The sequence below is a fragment of the Rana temporaria genome, chromosome 9, assembly GCF_905171775.1.
Source record: "Rana temporaria chromosome 9, aRanTem1.1, whole genome shotgun sequence".
NCBI classification, from domain to species: domain Eukaryota; kingdom Metazoa; phylum Chordata; class Amphibia; order Anura; family Ranidae; genus Rana; species Rana temporaria.
Window position 1 is genome coordinate 171,582,631 of NC_053497.1, and position 13,901 is coordinate 171,596,531.

The 13,901-nt window shown below is 43.3% G+C and overlaps 2 non-coding genes across 2 annotated transcripts; both read left to right on the forward strand.

Moving 5' to 3' along the window:
- Positions 1-595: 595 nt before the first annotated feature.
- TRNAR-ACG lies at positions 596-668 on the forward strand. The gene has a single exon. It is a non-coding gene; the product is annotated as a tRNA-Arg (tRNA).
- Positions 669-5,372: 4,704 nt separating this feature from the next.
- Positions 5,373-5,445, forward strand: TRNAR-ACG. The gene has a single exon. It is a non-coding gene; the product is annotated as a tRNA-Arg (tRNA).
- Positions 5,446-13,901: the final 8,456 nt, after the last annotated feature.

Here is a 13,901-nt window from a genome sequence, read left to right on the forward strand (position 1 = left end):
AACATGTATATAAGAAATGGCAGAATTAGCCCGGTAGCTGTTGCTCTTTGTTGGAGATGTGGGAGGGAGGAGGGCTCTTCCTACATGTGTTGTGGTCCTGTACTGTCATGCAAAGCTTTAAATGTATCCTTGCTGGGTGGTAGTAAGCCTGCTGAATTTATAGTTCAGTTGTTCACATGGGTTTCACCTAAACTCAGTGGAGCTGTGCTTTCTCTCTGCTGCCAGTAGGTGTCACTGGTACTTCTGGCAATAGTATGTGATGTCACAGTGAGTTATGATTATTGATATTTCCACTAGCCAACCAGTAGGAGGTTTATTGTCACTGGTGCATGCTGGGGGGAGCATAGTTAATTGGCAGACAATGTGAGTTTTTTTCCCCCTTGGGCTGCAACCTGGGGAAGTGCTCAAGACACAGGGCAGCACTTCTCGACTCACTGGAAGGATCAACAGATTTTTTTTTCTTTGCACTTTATAAACAGATAACGCTTTAATGGACCAAAGAGAGCACTTAACATAAGTTCTTTAGTTATATAAACTTTAGGCCACCTGATGCATACATAAAGGATAGCACTGTGATGGGTAGAATGCAACCAAGGGGCCAGTGGCGCAATGGATAACGCGTCTGCCTACGGAGCAGAAGATTGTAGGTTCGAATCCTACCTGGCTCGGCTTTTACTTTATACATGTAGAAAATAAACAATGTAGCAATTTTAAGTGCAATTATGGGCAAAATAAAGCTACCCATACACTAGTAGATAACTCAACGAATATTTGTATGTTGATCACTTGATTTGTATGTCGATCACTTGATGAAGTTACTTCAAAATATTGTTTGAAATGGTAGAAACTTGCTCAATAGAGGAAAAGGTTCCCTCCTGATCCTTTAAGTTTTCTCGACACTGCATTTGAAAACAATCATTGACCCCATTAACTATTAGAAAAACTAAAAAATTGTATTGAAATTTACATTTTTGAATGACTTTTTATTAGTGTGCGGCCAGCTTTGAAATGACATCCGTGATGCAATCTTTTACCAGAATTAGCACAGCTGTGTTTGCTTTTCTGACTCCCCCAGTAATGTAGTTTAATAACCTGTTGATCCTGCCATTAGAACTTGTTTATGGTGATTTGTGTATGTGAATGGTGCTGCGCTTTTGCCAAACGAATGTGACACAAATATTATAGATAAAAAGTGATACTGAAACTATACACAAGGTGGCAGTAAAGCTCTTACATCTGCCACCTTGTGTATAGTTTCAGTATCACTTTGTATCTATAATATTTGTGTCACTTTCGTTTTGCAACAGCGCAGCACCATTCACATACACTTTACATTTTGGTCACAGATTCACCTATTGGTGTATTATTTAAAATTAAAAACGAAATAACAAACATGTTATACTTACCTGCTCTGTGTAGTTGGTTTTGTACAGAGAAGCCCGAATCCTCCTCTTCTTGGGTGTTCATCCCCTTCCCTCTCAGGACACCATTATGAGGGGGATTAGCTCAAATGGTAGAGCGCTCGCTTAGCATGTGAGAGGTAGCGGGATCGATGCCCGCATTCTCCAGATTTTTTTTTTTTATAAAAAAAACAGTTCCAATATAGTAGTAATTAACAGGAGCACCACACCTCCTGTTTAACTTTAAACTGGTAATCTGTAAACTTTAAACTTATAAACCTGTAAACTTGTAAACCTTTAAACTTTAAACTTTAAACTTGTAAACCTGTAAACTTTAAACTTTAAACTTATAAAATTGTAAACTTTAAAATTTAAACTTTAAACTTGTAAACTTTAAACCTATAAACTCTAAACTTTAAACCTGTAAACTTTAAACTTGTAAATCTGTCAACTTTAAACTTTAAAACTTATAAAACTGTAAACTTTAAAATGTAAACTTTAAACTTATAAATCTGTCAACTTTAAACTTTAAACCTGTAAACTTTAAACTTGTAAATCTGTCAACTTTAAACTTTAAAACTATAAACCTGTAAACTTTAAACCTGTAAACTTTAAACCTATAAAATTTAAACCTATAAACTTTAAACTTTAAACTTGTAAATATGTAAACTTTAAACCTATAAACCTGTAAAACTTTAAACTTTTAACCTGTAAAGCCTGCATTCTCCAAGTGTTTTTAAGTAAATAAAAAAACCTCTATTTAAGATACTGCATTTGGTAAAATAAAGGGGTATTTTTATTTTTAAAATCTTGCATAGCTGTTACTTCATCGATACTGCATGTAAATTCGTTCTGTGTAAATAGGGCAAAATTAAATGTTCTCAAACTATATTCTCGACTTGAATGTGTAAATGAGAATGATTCCGTTTGACCACTAGTTGGCAATGGTAATCACAGGAAATAAGTATGCTCCTCAACTCCATCTATTGGGTGAAATCTGCATTCACACATTTGTATTGCAGACAATATAGCCAAAGAACAATCGATTGTGCCTCATTCGAACAGAGAAAATTTACATACAGCTTTGATGGAGAATGTAATGTGTAGTTTTGATGGACAAATACACCCCTAAGTGTATAACTAAACTTTACGTGAAAATCAATCCATGCTTGTTTGTTACTTTGAAAATTTTTGAAATAAAAAAAGAAAATGGGGTGTAGAGAGAAGGAAAAGTCAGTATATGTAACAGGGAGGTTAAGCATTTAATTGAAGCAGAGTTCAGGATCAGTAGTAAGTAACACAGAGTTCAGGGGTCAGTAGTTAGTAACACAGAGTTCAGGGGTCAGTAGTAAGTGACATAAAGTTCAGGGGTCAGGAAGGGTGCAGGGTTCAGGGGTCAGTAGTAGTGACCTTTGGGTGCAGAGGTAAGTAGTAATTGATGCAGAGTTCAGGGGTCAGTAGTAGGTGATGCAGCGTTTAGGGATCATCCCCTTCCCCCACAGAAGTCCTTAATGAGGGGGATTAGCTCAAATGGTAGAGCGCTCGCTTAGCATGTGAGAGGTAGCGGGATCGATGCCCGCATTCTCCAGATTTTTTTCAATGAACAAGCAGTTCTATTTTATCATGTTGCATTGTGCAAAATTAACAGTATACTATATTACTTAAAAGGTTAGCAGAATTCAGACAAACTAAGGTGGAGTTCTCACACATAAATGCGATCGATCACACATGTAGGTCCTACACGCATATATAGACATTGATCACAACACGCATGAGAGGTATTGCTGCATAAGTCAGAGTGAGAGTAGTAGTCCTAGCATCATCGCCTATGGATAATTTAATGTACCATAGTTTATCACCATTCCATGAAATTTTAGAATGTGAAATGTTAGTTACCGTGTTTCCCCGAAAATAAGACCGGGTCTTATATTAATTTTGGGTACAAAAATCACACTAGGGCTTATTTTCAGGGGATGTCTTATTTGTTTACAGTATGTACAATAATCTACATTTATTCAAATACAGTCATGTCATCATGACGATCTTAGAGTGGTTGTAACCCCAAAAAGAAAAAAAATATATCCTGAACCTTTAAAGCATGATAGCCAGCACAGTGACCCGCCGTAGCTCTTCTTCTCCGCTCTGAGCACTGCAGAAGAAGGGACCGCTGACGTCGGAGAGGAGAAGATCTCCAGCCGGTCACGTGAGCGCCCAGCGGCACTGTAAGTAAGGTATTTTCCAAAACAAAGTTACAAAAGGAGACACACTGCACATTATATAATCTTTTTACAAAATGGATTACATGTTTTTAAGACGACTTTAACTAGGGTTTATTTTCGGGGTAGGGCTTATATTGCAGCCATCCCCAAAAATAAAGCTAGGTCTTATTTTCGGGGTAGGGCTTATTTTCGGGGAAACAGGGTATCTATTTACTTGGCCTAACATCATCTTTTATGTGTTACCAAAAAATTGGCTATTATATTGAATTTCATTAAAGTGCATTTTCTCCTGAAAATTTGTGTTTGATAAACTGCTGTGCAAATATCACGTGACATAACAAATTTCAACAGCCACCATTTCATTCTCCAGGGCCTTTGCTTTCAGAAAATATATAATGTTTGGAGGTTCAAAGTAATTTTCTAGTAAAAAAATGGAGATTTTAACATGTATATAACAAATGGCAGAATTAGCCCGGTAGCTGTTGCTCTTTGTGGATATGTGGGAGGGAGGAGGGCTCTTCCTACATGTGTTCTGGTTCTGTACTGTCATTGAAAGTTTTACATTTATCCTTGCTGGGTGGTAATAAGCCAGCTGAATTTATAGTCCAGGGGCCAGATTCAGAGACAAGATACGACGGCGTATCTCCTGATACGCTGTCGTATCTCTGAGTGCGGGAGGTCGTATCTATGCGCGTGATTCAGAGAATCAGTTACGCATAGATTTTCCTAAGATCCAACAGGTATAAGTGTCTTACACCGTCGTATCTTAGGCTGCAATTTCAGGCTGGCCGCTAGGTGGCGCTTCCGTATGTTTATGCAAGGAATATGCTAATTAGGTAGATATGGCGAATCAAAAACGTACGTCCCGCCGGCGAATTTTTTTTACGTCGTTTACGTTCGGCTTTTTTCGGCGTATAGTTACCCCTGCTATATGAGACGTAGCTAATGTTAAGTATGGCCGTCGTTCCCGTGCCGAGTTTTGAAATTTTTACGTCGTTTGTGTAAGTCGGTCGCGAATACTGCTTTGCGTCATTTACGTTCACGTCGAATCCAAAACGTCCTTGCGGCGTAATTTGGAGCAATGCACACTGGGATATTTTACGGATGGCGCATGCGCCGTTCAAAAAATACGTCAAAAATGCGGGGTCAACTACAATTTAAATAAAACACGCCCCCTACATCACCATTTGAATTAGGGGGCCTTACGCCGCAACACATACGCTACGCCGCCGTAACTAAGGGCGCAAGTTCCTTCTGATTACAGAACTTGCGCCCAAAGTTACAGCATACGTTACGCCGGGCGGATAGATACACCATTGTATCTGAATCCAGCCCATATTGTTCACATGGGTTTCCCCTAAACTCAGTGGAGCTGTGCTTTCTCTCTGCTGCCAGTAGGTGTCACTGGTACCTCTGCTAATAGTATGAGAGGCCACAGTGAGTTATGATTATTGATATTTCCACTAGCCAACCAGTAGGAGGTTTATTGTCACTAGCGCATGCTGGGGGAGCATAATTAATTGGCGGACAATGTGAGTTTTTTTCCCCCTTGGGCTGCAACCTGGGGATGTGCACAAGACACAGGGCAGCACTTCTTGACTCACTGGAAATTGCACTTTATAAACAGATAACATTTTAAACTGTACATTTAATGGACCAAAGAGAGCAGTTAAGATAAGTTTTTAGTTATATAAACTTTAGGCCACCTGTTGCATACATAAAGAATAACTATGGTGGGCTAAAAGCAACCAAGGGGCCAGTGGCGCAATGGATAACGCGTCTGCCTACGGAGCAGAAGATTGTAGGTTCGAATCCTACCTGGCTCGGCTTTTACTTTATACATGTAGAAAATAAACATTGTAGCAATTTTAAGTGCAATTATGGGCAAAATAAAGCTTGCCATACACTAGTAGATAACTAAACTAGTAGATTCGGTCAGTTAATGAATGCCATTAGAAGTTACCGAATATAAGCCGAGGCACCTAATTTTACCACAAAAAACTGGGAAAACATATTGACTCAAGTATAAGCCTAGGGTGTCCACCTGCATGCCTCACTGTGCCTTACTTTGCTTCACTGTGTCCATGCCTCACTGTACCCATGCCTCACTGTGTCCGTGCCTCACTGTGCCTCACTGTTTCCATGTGCATGCCTCACTGTGCCCATGACTAGACTGTCGTGTAACATGGGAGTCTATGGAAGGGGTGCCCGGCTTTGAAAAATCGGTGCTCCCCAGCCATAGGTCCCCCAGACAACAAACTTTGCACACTTGTAGAGGAGAAATGGGGCTACATGTGTGCAAAGTTTGGGGTCCAGGTGGCCGGTACCGGGTCCCCAAAATCCGGGAGTTCAAGCGCAAAAAGGTGACTCGAGTATAAGCCGAGTTCCGCATTGACTTCTATAGCATGCAATACCGCATGTGGCCAGAGGTGGGGGGAGGTGCCGGAGAGCCCCGGAAATACTCGGGGACAGCTTGTCCTTGGAAAGGCTCATGAACTGTGTATTTCCGAGCATTTACAAGCCGCTCAGAGCAGCTCCGATCGGCTCCACTCGACTCAGAACGTCTCTGGCGCCCCCGCACCTCTGGCCAAACGCGATACTGCACACCGCTGTGGATCGCTTTGTGAGACAACACTCGCAAACCGAGTCAGGATTTAAGAAATGCTCGTATTGCGAAACGCTCGTTAAACGCGTTACTCGCAATCCCAGGTTTCACTGTACATGGATCGAAATTCAAATAATACTTTCAGCCATAGGTGTGCGCAGTCTATTGCATTAGGGTGTGCACCCCAAAGCTCAAACACACACTACTGATCACTCACAATGTTCATTCAGAAAGGGAAGGGGATGGTTAATTACATATTGACCGGCCTCTTCCTCCACTCATCCTAAAAACATCCTTGCAGCAACAGCTGGTGGGAGAGGAGGGAAGCCGGTAGCACTGCAGGGGGAAGGAGGGACCCAGGAAAGTAGGGGGAATCTGGGCTGTAAAGGGCGATTAGGGTGTGCCTGGGCACACCTGGCACACCCTGTGCGCATGCCTATGCTTTCAGCTTAGAATTTTTATTTTTTTTAACCACTTAAGCCCCGGACCATATTGCTGCCTAAAGACCCAAGGGGTTTTTACAGTTCAGGACTGCGTCGCTTTAACAGACAATTGCGCGGTCGTGCGACGTGGCTCCCAAACAAAATTGGCGTCCTTTTTCCCCCACAAATAGAGCTTTCTTTTGGTGGTATTTGATCACCTCTGCGGTTTTTATTTTTTGCGCTATAAACAAAAATAGAGCGACAATTTTGAAAAAAATTCTATATTTTTTACTTTTTGCTGTAATAAATATCCCCCAAAAACATATATAAATTTTTTTTTCCTCAGTTTAGGCCGATACGTATTCTTCTACCTATTTTTAGTAAAAAAAAAATCGCAATAATCGTTTATCGGTTGGTTTGCGCAAAATTTATAGCGTTTACAAAATAGGGGATAGTTTTTTTGCATTTTTATTTTTTTTATTTTTTTTACTACTAATGGCGGCGATCAGCGATTTTTTTCGTGACTGCGACATTATGGCGGACACTTCGGACAATTTTGACACATTTTTGGGACCATTGTCATTTTCACAGCAAAAAATGCATTTAAATTGCATTCTTTATTGTGAAAATGACAGTTGCAGTTTGGGAGTTAACCACAGGGGGCGCTGTAACATTTAGGGATCACTGTGTGTGTGTTTACTAGTGTAGGGGGGTGTGGCTGTAGGAATGACATCATCAATCGGATCTCCCCTATAAAGGGGATCACCCGATCGATGCGCCGCCACAGTGAAGCACGGGGAAGCCGTGTTTACACACGGCTCTCCCCGTTCTTCAGCTCCGGGGAGCGATCGCGACGGAGCGGCTAAAAACAAATAGCCGCGCCGTCGTCTCGGATCGCTCCCCGAGCGGACCCGACCTCCGCATGTGCCGGGGGGGGGTCCCGATCGGACCCCCCACCCACGTCTAGCAGAGGACGTACAGGTACGTACATGTGCCTGTCCGTGCCATTCTGCCGACGTATATGTACATGAGGAGGTCGGGAAGTGGTTAAAAGAATCAAAATAGTGAAATAAAGTGTCAAATCAATTTGTAAATATTGTCTAAAGAACTGTAAAGAAATTGCCAAATACAAAACCTTTGGTTTGCACGCCTCTTGTAATAGACTTTCAGCACTTTTTGATTATCTCATGATACGACTTTGCACAAAAAAAGTTCTAAAGACTTTACACTACAAAACACTTATGGGAGCAGCGATTTAAAGGGCCAGTGGCGCAATGGATAACGTGTCTGACTACGGATCAGAAGATTGTAGGTTCGAGTTTTTCATTTTTTACTTTTAAGGTTTAACTTCTTTTTTGTTAAATAATAAAATAGATTTCCTGACCATAGCAATCAATTGAAAATGTACCATTCAAAAACACACTTTAAAAAGCAGATCTAGTTAACCACTTGTCCACCGGGCCTATTTTTGCACTTCTCTCCTTCATGTAAAAATCTAATTTTTTTTTTTGCTAGAAAATTAATCAGAACCCCCAAACATTATATATATATATATATATATATATTTTAGCAGACACCCTAGGGAATAAAATGGCAGTCATTGCAACTTTTTTTCTCGCACGGTATTTGCGCAATAATTTTTCAAACGCCTTTTTTTGGGGAAAAAAACGGTTTCATGAATAAAAAAATAACAAAACAGTAAAGTTAGCCCTATTTTTTTGTATAATGTGAAAGATGATGTTACGTCGAGTAAAAAGATACCTAACACGTCACGCTTTAATATTGCGCACACTCATGGAATGGCGCCAAACTTCGGGAAATTAAAAATCTCCATAGGTGACGCTTAAATTTTTTTTACAGGTTACTATTTTCGAGTTACAGGAGGTGGTCTAGTGCTAGAATTGTTCCACACGCTCTAACGCACGCGATGATAGCTCACATGTGGGGTTTGAACAGCGTTTACATACGTGGGAGGGACTTGCATGCGTGCTCGCTTCTGAGCGCGAGCTACCGGGGACAGGGGGGTTTTAAAAAAAAAATCTTTTATTTTATTTTTATTTTACTTCATTTTTTTTATTTTTACACTTTTTGTTTACATTTTTTTTTGATCACTTTTATTCCTATTACAAGGAATGAACACATCCCTTGTAGTAGGAATCAGTGTGACAGGTCCTCTTTATGGAGAGAGGCGGGGTCAATAAGACCCCACATCTCTCCTCCAGGCTTACAAGCATGAGATCGTGAAAAAAAATTCACCGATCTCATGCCGACAGCCGCGACTGTGGATTTGTTTACTTCTGGGTACCCGGGCGTGAAGTCATAACGTCGTGCCTGGGCTTCCGATGGTCATAGTGATGACTGGTCCCAGCCAGCGCCGGCCTATTAGTTCTCCGGGGCCCCAGATGGCACAGGAGAGCCCGGAGAAGCACCGGATGGCGGCGGGAGGGGGGGGACGTCCCCTCCCGCTGCCTATAAGAACAATCAAGCGGCGGAACTGCCGCTTTGATCGTTCTTATCGTGCAGAGAATCGCCGGCTGAAGGCAGTGATATCTGAATGATGTCTGTAGCTGCGCGCATCATTCAGATATCACTGCAAAAAGTCGGGCGGGTTAAACATTTCCCGCCCGGCCAATAGACAATTGACGTCCTGGAAGTGGTTGTGTTGACGTTGACGTCCAGCAGGATAACATGCCGGCGCGCGCCTGTGGGGGCGCGCAGCGCGTTGATCGGTGATGCGGGGTGTCAGTCATTTCTTCAGTGTTGTCACATGAAAAGATAGAATAAGATATTTACAAAAATGTGAGGGGTGTACTCACTTTTGTGGGATACTGTAGATCAGTGGTCTCCAAACTGCGGCCCTGGGGCCGGATGTGGCCCTTTACATGCTTTTGTCTGGCCCTTGAGGCACTATTCCCCTGACTGTCAGCAACAGTGGGGCATAGCTTGTGCCACTGGCAATAAGACACTATTCTTTCCACTGACACCAATGATGGGACCCTATTATTCCCACCGATACCAATGATGGGGCACTATTCCTCCCACTGATACTAATGATGGGGCACTATTGCTCCCACTGACACCATAAATGGGACACTATTCCTTCCACTGACACCAATGATGGGGCGATATATCTCCCACTGACACCAATGATGGGACCATATTCTTCCCACTGACACCAATGATAGGGCGATATATCTCCCACTGATACAAATGACAGGGCCCTATCCCTCCCTTTAACCACTTGAGACCCGCGCTATTGACAAAAGACGTCAACAGCGCGGCTCTCAAGTACATAGGGACACAGCATCGGTCACCTCCCCCAGTCACCCCCCTCCCCCCACACAGTTAGAACACACCCAGGATACACATTTAACCCCTTCCTCACCCCCTAGTGTTAACCCCTTCCCTGCCAGTCACATTTATACAGTAATTAGTGCATTTTTATAGCACTGATCGCTGTATAAATGTGAATGGTCCCAAATTTGTGTCAAAAGTGTCCGATTCGTCCGCCGCAATATCGCAGTCCCAATAAAAATCGCAGATCGCCGCCATTACTAGTAAAAAAAAAATCATAATTCTGTTCCCCATTTTGTAGGCGCTATAACTTTTGCGCAAACCAGTCGCTTATTGCGATTTTTTTTTTTGACAAAAATACGTCGAAAAATACGCATCGGCCTTAACTGAGAAAAAAAATAATTTTTTTAAAAAAAAAAATTAGGATATTTATTATAGCAACAAGTAAAAAATATATATATTTTTTTTAAATTGTCGCTCTTTTTTTGTTTATAGCACAAAAAATAAAAACCGCAGAGGTGATCAAATACCACCAAAAGAAAGCTCTATTTGTGGGGAAAAAAGGACGTCAATTTTGTTTGGGAGCCACGTCGCACGACTGCGCAATTGTCAGTTAAAGCGACGCAGTGCCGGAAGCTGAAATTTCGCCTGGGCACGAAGGGGGTTTATGTGCCCAGTAAGCAAGTGGTTAATACCAATGATGGGGCATTGTTTAGTCCCGCTGACACCAGGACATTTTCTTTCCCCACTGATCACAGTCCGGCCCCCTTAAAGTTAGAAGGACAGTAAACTGGCCCTTTGTTTATAAAGTTTGGAGAGCCCTGCTGTAGAGATCATGTAGAAATCAATGGGCTGCGGCTTGTCATGCAGCTTTATGTGTCTAAAGCAGAGGCGTTGCTAGGGGCGTGCGGGGGGTGCGGTCCGCACCGGGTGACACGCGCTAGAGGGGTGACACCATCCCGTTTTTTTTTGTTTTTTTTTAGCTGACATGCCCAGCCTGCCCTGTGCAATCCCAGCCTGCCCTGTGCAATCCCAGCCTGCCCTGTACCACCCCAGCCTGCTCTGTGCCACCCCAGCCTGCCCTGTACCACCCCAGCCTGCCCTGTATCACCCTGCCTGCCCTGTACCACCCCAAACAGCCCTAGACCACCCCAGCCTGCACTGTACCCCCCCAAACAGCCCTGTACCACCCCAGCCTGCCCTGTGCCACCACAGCCTGCCCTGTACCACCCCAGCATGCCCTGTACCACCCCAAACTTTCCCATGCCACCCCAACTTGCCCTGTGCCACCCTAAATTGCCCTGTACCACCCCAATCTGCCCTATGCCACCATAACTTGCCCTATACCACCCCAACCTGCCCAATGCTCAATGCCACCCTAATTTGCCCTGTACCACCCCAATCTTTTCCATGCCATCCCAACTTGCCCTATGCCACCCTAACTTGCACTATACCACCCCAACCTGCCCTGTACCACCCTAACTTACCCTATACCACCCCAACCTGCCCTATGCAACCCTAACTTGCCCTATACCACCCCAAACTACCCTATATCACCCCAACATGCCCTATACCACCTTAACCTGTCCTATACCACCCCACTACACCAACCTGCCACTATACCACTCTATACTACCCTAACCTGCCACTATACTGCCCTATACTATCATTTACAGGGGCTGGTTTGGGGTGCGCCCCCGTGCCCGTGCGCTGCCTGCTTGGTGCTGGGCAGCCTAGACAGAGGGGGGTGACACCATGTTTTAACGCACCGGGTGACACCAACCCTAGTGACGCCACTGGTCTAAAGTCGCATGACAAGTCGCACAAGTGTGAACTGAGCACCGTCAAGTACTATTAATTCAAGGTGATTGGAGGTGGGAAGCACCCAATGTTATACATCTGCTCTCAGTTCCAGTAACTGTTGTACATAACCCCACAACCCGATCAAGGAGAAAAGATAATCTCCGCTCTGTTTTTAGCACTTTCAGATAAACTAGTAACACACTTTATATCCTTTGCTTGTTCATGATTCTGTTTGTTTTTCCATTCACCGACTCGGCAGCAACAGCAGCTGTGTGGTTTACACTGCTTTACACCAATCTCTGGATTTATAGACCCAATCAAGCACCAATTAGAACGGGGACCATTGAATTACATGCATTTTTACTGATCATGCAACTTCACATGTGTCAAGTCGCACAACAACTCGCAGTAGTGGAAACAGAGCCTTAATTGCTTCTGAGGATTATAAAAGCTCTTTGCAACTATTGTGAATAATAATAAAGTGGTCCTTCCTTTGCCTTACTATTCATGGCCACTCATTAGCCTCATTTAAAGGGTCCCTCATTAGCGTTATTATAAATGGACTCTCATTAGTCCCAGCCTTATTATAAATGGCCCATCATTAACCTCATAATAATTATTTAAAGACAAAAGCAAAATAAAAAATACTCCAAAAAAAACAGGAAAACACACAAATGCAGATGGCATGACAAAATATTTATAGCTAGATTCAGGTACATGTGTGTATCTTTGCGGCGGCGTAGCGTATCGTATTTACGCTACGCTGCTGTAAGTCAGAGAGGCAAGTGCTGTATTCACAAAGCACTTGCCTCCTAAGTTACGGCGGCGTAGCGTAAATGGGGCCGGCGTAAGCGCGCCTAATTCAAATGAGGATGAGGGGGCGTGTTTTATGTAAAGGGATGGTGATCCGACGTGATTGACGTTTTTTACGAATAGCGCATGCGCCGTCCGTGTACATATCCCAGTGTGCATTGCTCCAAAGTATGCCGCAAGGACGTATTGGTTTCGACGTGAATGTAAATAACATCCAGCCCCATTCACAAACGACGTAAAAATTTCAAATTTCGACGCGGGAACGACGGCCATACTTAACATTGACTAGGCCAGATATTTGTTCGATTAACTTTACGCTGGAAAAAGCCATACGTAAACAACGTAAAAAAAAAATGCGCCGGGCGCATGTACGTTCGTGAATCTGCGTATCTAGTTATTTACATATTCTACGCCGAACTCAACAGAAGCGCCACCTAGCGGCCAGCGGGAAAATTGCACCCTAAGATATGACGGCGTAGGAGACTTACGCCGCTCGTATCTTAGCCTAATTTAAGCGTATCTGGTTTCCAGAATACGCTTAAATTTAGGACGGCATAGATTCAGAGTTACGTCGGCGTATCTACTGATACGCCGGCGTAAAGCTTTCTGAATCCAGCTAATACAGTATACTCTAACTACACCTAAAAAAACAGACTTTTTTTTAGAAAAGTGTAGATTTTTAATTGTTCCCCAACACAACTCAGTTAGCCAAACATTTTGGTACATTTGCTATTTATATTAGTGGACTAAGCTGCAGCACCAGTGGCCATCAAACGCAGCCACTATGCCATAAATTGCCGCCACTGTGCCCATCAAACGCAGCTACTGTGCCCATCAAACGCAGCCACTGTGCCCATAAATTGCTGCCACTGTGGCATCAAACGCAGCTACTGTACCCATCAATTGCTGCCACTGTGCCCATCAATTTCTGCCAGTGTGTCCATCAATTGCCTCTACTGTACCCATCAATTGCTGCCACTGTGCCCATCAATTGCCGCTACTGTGCCACATCAATTGCTGCCAGTGTGCTCATCAATTGCCGCTTCTGTGCCCATCAATTGCTGCCAGTGTGCCTATCAATTGCCACTACTATGCCCATCAATTGCTGCCAGTGTGCTCATCAATTGCCACGGCTGTGCCCATCAATTGCTGCTACTGTGCCCATCAATTGCTGCTACTGTGCCCATCAATTGCTGCCAGTGTGCCCATCAATTGCTGACACTGTGCTCATCAATTGCTTCCAGTGTGCCTATCAATTGCCGCTACTGTGCCCATCAATTGCTGCCAACACTGGCACACGCTCATCAATTGCCACTACTGTGCTAATCAATTGCTGCCAGTGTGC